This window comes from Schistocerca nitens, chromosome 1 (genome assembly GCF_023898315.1).
Source record: "Schistocerca nitens isolate TAMUIC-IGC-003100 chromosome 1, iqSchNite1.1, whole genome shotgun sequence".
Taxonomy (NCBI): Eukaryota; Metazoa; Arthropoda; class Insecta; order Orthoptera; family Acrididae; genus Schistocerca; species Schistocerca nitens.
This window is the reverse complement of record NC_064614.1, coordinates 979,488,068-979,496,855: the sequence shown is the minus strand read 5'-3', so window position 1 is coordinate 979,496,855 and position 8,788 is coordinate 979,488,068.

Below are 8,788 nucleotides of genomic sequence, written 5' to 3'. Positions count from 1 at the left end.
CTTGATGGCATGACCAGCACGGCCAGTTTTCGATTCAACAGCAAAATTTCAGAGTGATATGGAAATTTGGGGTCACCACTTTGGTAAGAGGGGTACTGGATGTGTGATAGCAGAAGAGTGCCACAGCATAGAGATACGATTTCCACACTGTTTGTTAGCAAGTACCTGTGCATAACACATGTAATTGTTATGAGTGTACAAGGGATAGTAACACCTACTGCCTCGCAGGGCAGCAATCCCCATTTACACAGATGTTATGCCACCACAAGTCCAATCAACATTGTCAAAAACTCTCTCTCTATAGCTACTGCTATAGATTCAGACTCAGATTCTTTATTGGCTACTGAGCTCATGTAGCAGAACAGGATTTGCATTGATATACAATAGCAATCACTATATTAATTACTGTTCACACTGCAGGTACAAATAATTTATCCTATATGAACCTGTTGTAAAGAGTTGTAATCCTAATCCTGAAATTCAATTTCTATGCTACTAGTATCCAAGAATTCTCTTAAACTTTAGAATGGATTGTTTATTAATCATTTATACACCTTACTTTTTAAATTATTGAAAAGTGTATTCGTTACAGGATGTGCCGATTTATTCGAAAAATTCAAATAGTTCACTTTGTGAGGGTTGTCTGTTTTTGTTAGGGTATGTCTGGAAATGTCAATACTAGTCTTATTTCTGGTGTCAAACTCTGCAATGTTGTTTTCTTGCGTGTATCAATGATTCATAGATATAAAGATTTGTCATTGTCATTATTTTGGTCTTTGTGAATAAAGGGCAGCAGTGTTTCCTTGGAGCAGCCATACACATGATTCATAGCATTTTTTTAAAATTAATAATACGTCACTGATGTGACATGAGTGATCCCATAACAACGCCCATAGGACACGTGAGATTGAAAAAGACCAAAGTAAGCTATCATAAAATATTCATTTCTCATGATATCCGATAATTTCCATATGGGATACGACAGCCTTGATATCTTTCTGCAGTTCAGTTTGTAATCAACATGTATTCCAAGCAGTATTATAGATTTTTCTTCTATGTCTTTACATAGTCCCAACAGCAGGTTTTGAGTTTTCTCTGGATTGCAGAGTAGTTTATTAGATGCGAACCAACTTACTGTTAAGGAGAGGGTTTCCTGTGATTTCTGGCATACCTTAACTTATCTCGGTCTGTGGTGACCAACGTTGTATTGTCTGCATACCAGATAACTGATTGAAGCTCAACATAATGTGGCAGATCTTTAACTGCAACAATGAAGAAGAACAAACCAAGGACAGAGCCCTGTGATATTCTGCTTGATCAGTCTTATACAACTAAGTTCTCCATTCAATTATGTATGAGCTTCCATCTATTTTAGAAAATTTCATGAGTCATCTGATAAATATTGCAACCCCCTGCCCATTTTTTCTCCCATTTCTGCACATTATAGCTACCAGAATGTACTCATAATGTATGAAAGATTCTGTTTATTTTCTCTAAGTTCTGAGATAATCAATATATCACTTTTTTAGCTTACAGCAATGTTAACTCTGACAATTTATTTCTAATACAGTAAACGTTGACTGTTTCCTTTAAATCATATATTTAGATAAGTCATAGGATCGGTATTGCTTCATGTGCTAATACTTTTCTCCAGACCCCGGAGTAAGTCAGCCAGTACTTCCAGTTTTCTGTAACTAACCTGAGTCAATATTTTGCAACCATGATTTGGCAAACCGATAGTTCTGTAATATTCACAGCTTTCAGAATGGCGGTGTTCGAAAAACGCAAAAAAGAATGAGTCTTTATGTACTCAGTGCAATAAAACTATTGTGGTTCGACCTGGAAAATGTTACTGCTGCGAAGTTAAAGCGAAAAACGCAAACGAAATCATTACAAGATCAAAATTTAATGAAAAAACAGTGGCATCGCTGCGTTAACATTGCGATGACTTTCGTCTCATTTAACTACAAAAAAACTGTGAAATCAGTGAACTTAAAAGGACTGTAGCCTCACTGGAGAAACAGCTGCAACATCTTGGTTGTAAAACACAACAAACAGAGCATTGACTGAATCTGGAAGAAATACCGGCTACCAGTGACATAATCAAAGAAAAAACGACTGTGGAATACAGCACAAAACTTGGAAATAATAAAGTAAGTGCATCAAATAGTTATAATAACAAACGTAATTCTACAAATAATGTCACTCAGAAACATATGAGTCCAGATAATAATTACAAACAAGAGCCGTGCACAGTAAATGTGATTAAAAAATCAGTCGGATGGCCTCAAGCATGCAAAAAAGAACGAAAAGTCTTAATTTTTGCTGATAATCATGGACGTCAGAAAGCAGAACAAGTAGCAGATACACAAAATAATGCAAGTATCCAAGCCTTTCTCAAACCAGGAACACGCATTGCAGAAGTGACAAAAACAGTGGTAAAATCATGAGAAAATATTAATCCATAAGATTCTATCGTAAATTGGCAGGTGTAAATGATATTGCTTGAGATAAAGGTAGTGAACTCATCACTGTTCTTGAAAGTGTGCTACCCAAATTAGGCAACAGAAATGTTGCTGTTGTAAATCAACCACACACATACGACCTACCTCCTTGGTCATGTGTAAATAAATTAATGGGAAGAGTAAACAAAGAGATAGATGATGAGTAGTATGCAAAAAATTTCTGTATGTGAACTTAATAAATGGAAGCATGTTAGACAGGTCCATGCATACCAGCCATGGCCATCATTGAAATCACAGTGCGAAACAATTATTTGTCGAAGAAATCTGTCATTTAGCAAATTTGAGACACAACAGGCATAAAATAGAAGCACTTCAAAGTACTTTGGACAAATGGGTCATAATGAAAGATGTGATGCCTTATAAAAAGGGCGAAAGACATTTTATAGGGAAGTAGACTGTATCACAAAAAAATGTGATGCAGAATTAAATTGCAAATACCCCCTTAAGATTGTACACCAGAATGTACAGTCATTAACAAACAAAGTTGATGAAATAAATATACTCCTCAATAGTGAATGGAAAGATGTTTCAGTTTTACTGTAGAACAAGTATTAAACATGGTGGTGTATTGGCATATGTTAAAAATAGTGTGAACCTAATCTATGAAGTTATAGATGCAAGTGAACTGTGCATAGAAGCAAAATTTGAAGCTGTAGCCATAATATTGCCAAACCAGGAAATTATAATAGCTTCAGTATACTGCCCACCAAAACACAATGAAGACATGTTTGTGGAGCTTCTGGAGAAACGAACAGAAAGGTTGATCACTTGCTAAATACATTAAGATCCCTTAACTTCAGTTGCGTAAATGACAAACCCACAGGACAGGAAGCATGTGTAGGTAACATAATTTGTAATATTCATCTAAATAAAACAGAATTCAGCACAATCAAGCTAGGAAGCTCAGATCATGAGGGACTATGGCTCAGGCAAACTTTTAACACTAAAGCAACTGAAACTTCCACAGTCTGTAGAAAAATTATAAGACCAATTAACGAATCAAAGCTAAACAAGTTGATAAGTAAATTGAATTCAATAAAATGGGATAAAATAATAACCACTGTAGGTGCAAATGAATCTACCAACAAATTTCTAGAACTGTTAACTGAACTTTTTGAAGCATGTTGTCCTTAACACTGCAAGAAAATATCAAAGCAAAATCGTTACACCAAACCACAAAATCTAAAAAGCTGCTACACCCCACATCTAAGTAGAATAAGAATCATAATGCTGCTCTATAATGATTGGTCCAAGCACAATAATGCTGACAATGAAATGTACAAGAAAGTGGAAAAAATTTACAGGTCTGAAATCAAGACAGCCAAGTGCAAAGCAAATGATAGATATATACTGAACTCAGTAAATATATTCAAAGCTGCATGGGAAATTATTAAAACTGAAACTAACTGTGATGATAAAGTATACCAGACACCAATTCCACCTGATATTCTAAATGCGCATTTTGTCAGTCCTCAATCAGATAACAGCATAATGGAGAAAGTGAGCAAGGCAGAGGCACTGCTGCCTGAAATGAACAGTAAACTGACAGACAGCTTTCGCTGTACTTGTGTAACTGAGAAGATGGTCAATGAATCAATAGCTAAGCTCAGGAATTATAGAGCAGAGGATTACTATGGTCTCTCAAATTATGTTCTTAAATACATCAGAAATCAAATTGTAAGGCCACAGACTAAAATAATCAACAAAACTTTAATTGAAGGTAATAATTCAGAATGTTTAAAAATATCTGTAGTTAAACCAGCATGTAAGAAAGGAGATATAGCATCACCAGATAACTATCGACCAATATCACTTACACCCATTATATCAAAAGTAATAGAACACTGCCTGCATAAACAGATGAGTCAATATTTTGAACATAATAATATACTCAATTCCTTACAGTATGGTTTCAGATCTAGCCTTTCTACAGTCAAAGCAGTTAAGAGTATGGTAGCAAAAATATACAATTGTTTTGAAAATAAAGATATTATCTGTGCAACATTGTTGGACCTCAGGAAAGCTTTTGATATTGTCTCCCACAATATTCTCATAAAAACTCTACCACTACAGAGAGAGAGAGAGAGAGAGAGAATGAAACAGTTAACTAAGGTAAATAATCAAATGTCAGAATGTCTCGCAGTTGTAAAGGGTGTACCTCAAGGATCTGTTCTTGGACCTTTCCTTTTCATTATTTATATAAATAATTTACCTGCAGTTGTATCATGTGATGCAATGCTATATGCTGATGACACAACACTCATCACATGTGATACCAAACTTGAAAATGTGTGACACAGCATGGCAGTGGTAATGGAGAGGTGCACTACTTCGTTTGAGGCAAATGTACTGCAGAAGAATGATAGTACAACTAAAGCTACTGTATTTAGTCTGAATTTCATATAGATCAAAAGTTCAGCTGGTATTCTCACACAGTGAAAATATATGGCAAACAGGCACATGCCATTTATCTCCTCTACAAGCTGAGGAGCAGTGTCAGTAAAGAACTTCTCTTGTATGTTTATTTTTCATTCTTCCATTCGCACCTGAGTTATGGAATATTATTATGGGGCAATTCTATAGTCTCAAAATTAGTGTTTAAATGGCAAAAGAAAGCCATAAGGGGTTATAGCAGAACTTAGCCTATATGAATCATGTTGAGATTATTTTAAGAAACTAAATATAATGATAGTGCCTGGCTTGTATATTTACAACTGCCTTGTCTTCGTTAAAGAGAATCTGAGTAAATTTGACTTAAGGAGCACAATTCACGACCATAACATAAGAAGTGGACATACAATTGATATGCCATATGCTAGGCTCGCAAAGACACAACAGCTACAAATATCTTGGTCATTTCTACTTCAACAAATTACCTGTAAATGCCTACACAATGTCAATTAGTCATTCGAGGAGGATCAAAAGTAAAGTAATTTGCTATGCTCAAGAGTTCCTTGAGTATGTGACAAATGAGCCACTTTCCTTATGAGAATGAAATATAAATTAACTGCAGACTATACATATGCCATACTGTGCAACTATTTTATTACTATTTCATGTACTTATTGTTAATTATCTGTTTGATTATTCATTTGTCATTCACTGAACTATGTAGTTTATTTATCTTGTAATTGATCTATTAAGAAACTTCTTGCTGTTATTTACATTTGCACAAATATCTATTGCATCCATCCTGGATTATTATATTGTAGTTAATAACTTTTGTCATGTCGAAGTTTACATCATTATTGTTATTATTATTATTATTATGTAAAAACTGATGACACCAATTGGATGTAAATATCCTCAATGGTAGAATAAACATTTGTATTTGTATGTTTTTGTGAGCATTGGTTACAAAACGAGTGTTTTCAATACTTAAAAATATTGCAGTTTTAACTTGCAAACTGCTTTTGTAGAATGAAATCAAAACATGGGGGAACTTGTATATATGTAAAAGAAGATGTTGATTATAAGAGTATAGCCTCTGTTTGCAAACTTGGTTATGAAAGATACTTTGAAATCTCAGCTGTTGATTTAATATCTGAAAAAGCTATTATTTTATGTGTGTATAGATCTCCTGTTTGCAACATAAGTGTTTTTTTTCTTCAAAAAACTGGACCTTGGTTTAGGCAAACTAAACATTCACACTCTTGCAGATAATGTAACTTGAAAATTAAGTCCCACTTCAGATCTCCAGCTTCACAGTTATTAATTTTCTTTTCAAATAATGTATTATGAACTAATTTCAGCATATGGAATGGATAAAGAATTGTATGAACATTATCGTTGTTGGTAGGATACTTGAACTAAGGGGCAAAATTTTTCAGAGTGAGTGAGCATCCAAAAGTATGTTGACAACAGCACCATCGCATATCACTGACCTTGCAAGAACACCTACAGAAAACAGTTCCAATATTCTAACTCACACAATTTCAGTCATTATGTCTTTTACCCACAAAGAAATAAAAAATTGGGCACTTAAATTTTCGATGTATGACACAATCTGAAAAACTAAAACTTTGGTGGACAGTTCTTCTGCATCTATTTTCACAATGTTACCCAAATCAACGAAGCCTGCATACACGTTTTTGCCGTTCTCCCACACAAGGTGCTTCCTAATTTACATACAATCAAAAATTAGTGCACACTCTTTAAGATATCGTTTGTCACTCGAGTTATGTTTTAGATAGTTGAAAACCTCTTGTAGATTGCAAGGTTCACAATTTACTGATGATACCCAACCATGAAGAATACTGAGATTGCTCAAAAGAAACACAGAGCATACAAATCTTTATGCCCTAGGATAACAGAAATGCAGAGTGAGGATAAATTGTTTGATTAGTTCACTGTATCGCTTGGATTGCTTCTCTGCACCACCATTTTTCAACTGGGTAACAATAACATCCAAAGGAAAGCCACTAAAATGTTCCTAAAGAACACTTTCCAGGTTGCCATTTACACAGTTTCTTTTTTTCAGCAGTGTAATCAGTTCTGCCATTGTTTCCATCTTTTTACTCATCACTTCAATTTCACCTGCAACCGTCTCACTTTCTTCCTAAGGGCCAAAATTCAGTGAGAGACATCAGACCGAACACTTGCATCACACTTGCATGATTGCCATTGGATTCACACAACGTATTTCTCATTTGGATCTCATCATTTCCTACAAAAAAATTAAAAGAATCCATCAGCAACAATTACGAGCTGCTAGAAATTCAGAAAGAGTTAACAACAATGTATATCCCTGTTGCTAGTTAAATACTTGGTTTTACCTCAGCAACTGATAGTTTATTCGATTGATTTTCACTTGCAAATGGCTTGGAAAACTGAATAAATGTGGTATAGCGTCACCCTTCAGCAGCTGTCTATCAGCTTCTGGTTGAAACATGTAGCTGTCTTTTTAAATTAAAATGAGAGCTACAAATGACGCTATGATTCTATTGAGTTCAGTATTCCCTTCGTACTGCATGCACCCATTTCTTTAAATCTTCTGGATGTGAGTGAGGAAAACTGAAAATACACTAGATGTCTTTTACAGTATTTGAATTTCTCGAACACTATATCCTTTATGGAAGTTACATGTGGAATTGAATACTATTTCCTGTTGTCCATCAACTACTGCATACATATGCAGCACAACTCTTGACCAGTCACAAGCAGGAGAACGACAATAAGGCGTTCGAGTAAAGCTGTCACAACCGATTGTAACCGTTTTCAAACTGTCTCTGTTGCGCATGCACGGTTTCATGATAGTTTTGACCGCCAGAACCCTTTGGGTCCACTCGGATGCATATTTTGTGTGTTTCGTTGTCTGACCGCCTGTAGCACTAGTTGACACCTCTGTTGCTCAAATGGTTCTGATTTAAATAGTGAAACAGTGCACCAGATATGTATTCTTTTTGTCGTACTTAGCTCTATGCGTTTCGAGAATCTATTTTCGATGTCAATTGAAAATATTTATGTAAGTATTTTATAAGCCGTTTGAGTGTATGTTGAGCCTCTCTTGCCCTGTATTGTGTCGTCTTTTTGAGTTAAGGTACAGTACTGTGCCTATCACATTACGCAGAAAACTGACACAAAACTGACACACACACACACACTTGAAATTTCAGAAACAGTGAAGGCCTGAAGGGTGATTGTCTAAAGAACTTAAGCATATATTAAGGCAGAAAACGACCTCATATCAAGTTTAACCTGGAAATCTGTGTTGTATAAACGTTAATCCCAGATAATATTGCCACGAAGTCATACCATACTTGACTGACGAAAATTCTCTGTTCAAAGTCAGATTCAGCTCTATTCATCAGGTTGTAGTGTTGTGGTATCACGATTAATCGGTTTTGTTTTTTGCAGATACCAATTGAAATAATAAGAAAAGTTGTTATAAAAATATGGTAAGTAAGTATGTGACTAAACTACTCCCACCCTGCTGATGCTCGAAATACTTTTTTACGACCTGGAAGGTTAGGTTAAGGGAACTACTGGCTACAATGTGTACATAATAATCAACCCTGTAACAGCTCTTGGGAGATGACTCGTAATTTATGCGATTAGTTCAGAGGCATTTTATAGACACTTAGCAGCAGATAAGGAAGGAAAATTCGAAATGTTTGCAGTGAACAGGAGCATGTTCTCTCTTGGCTTGAGTAGCAGTAACGATGCAATTATAATTAAACGTTTAACTACCAAACATGACCTAAACTGCTATGACAATTTCGTGCACGTTGATAAATAGAACATAAACAATTTTCCCGAAATAC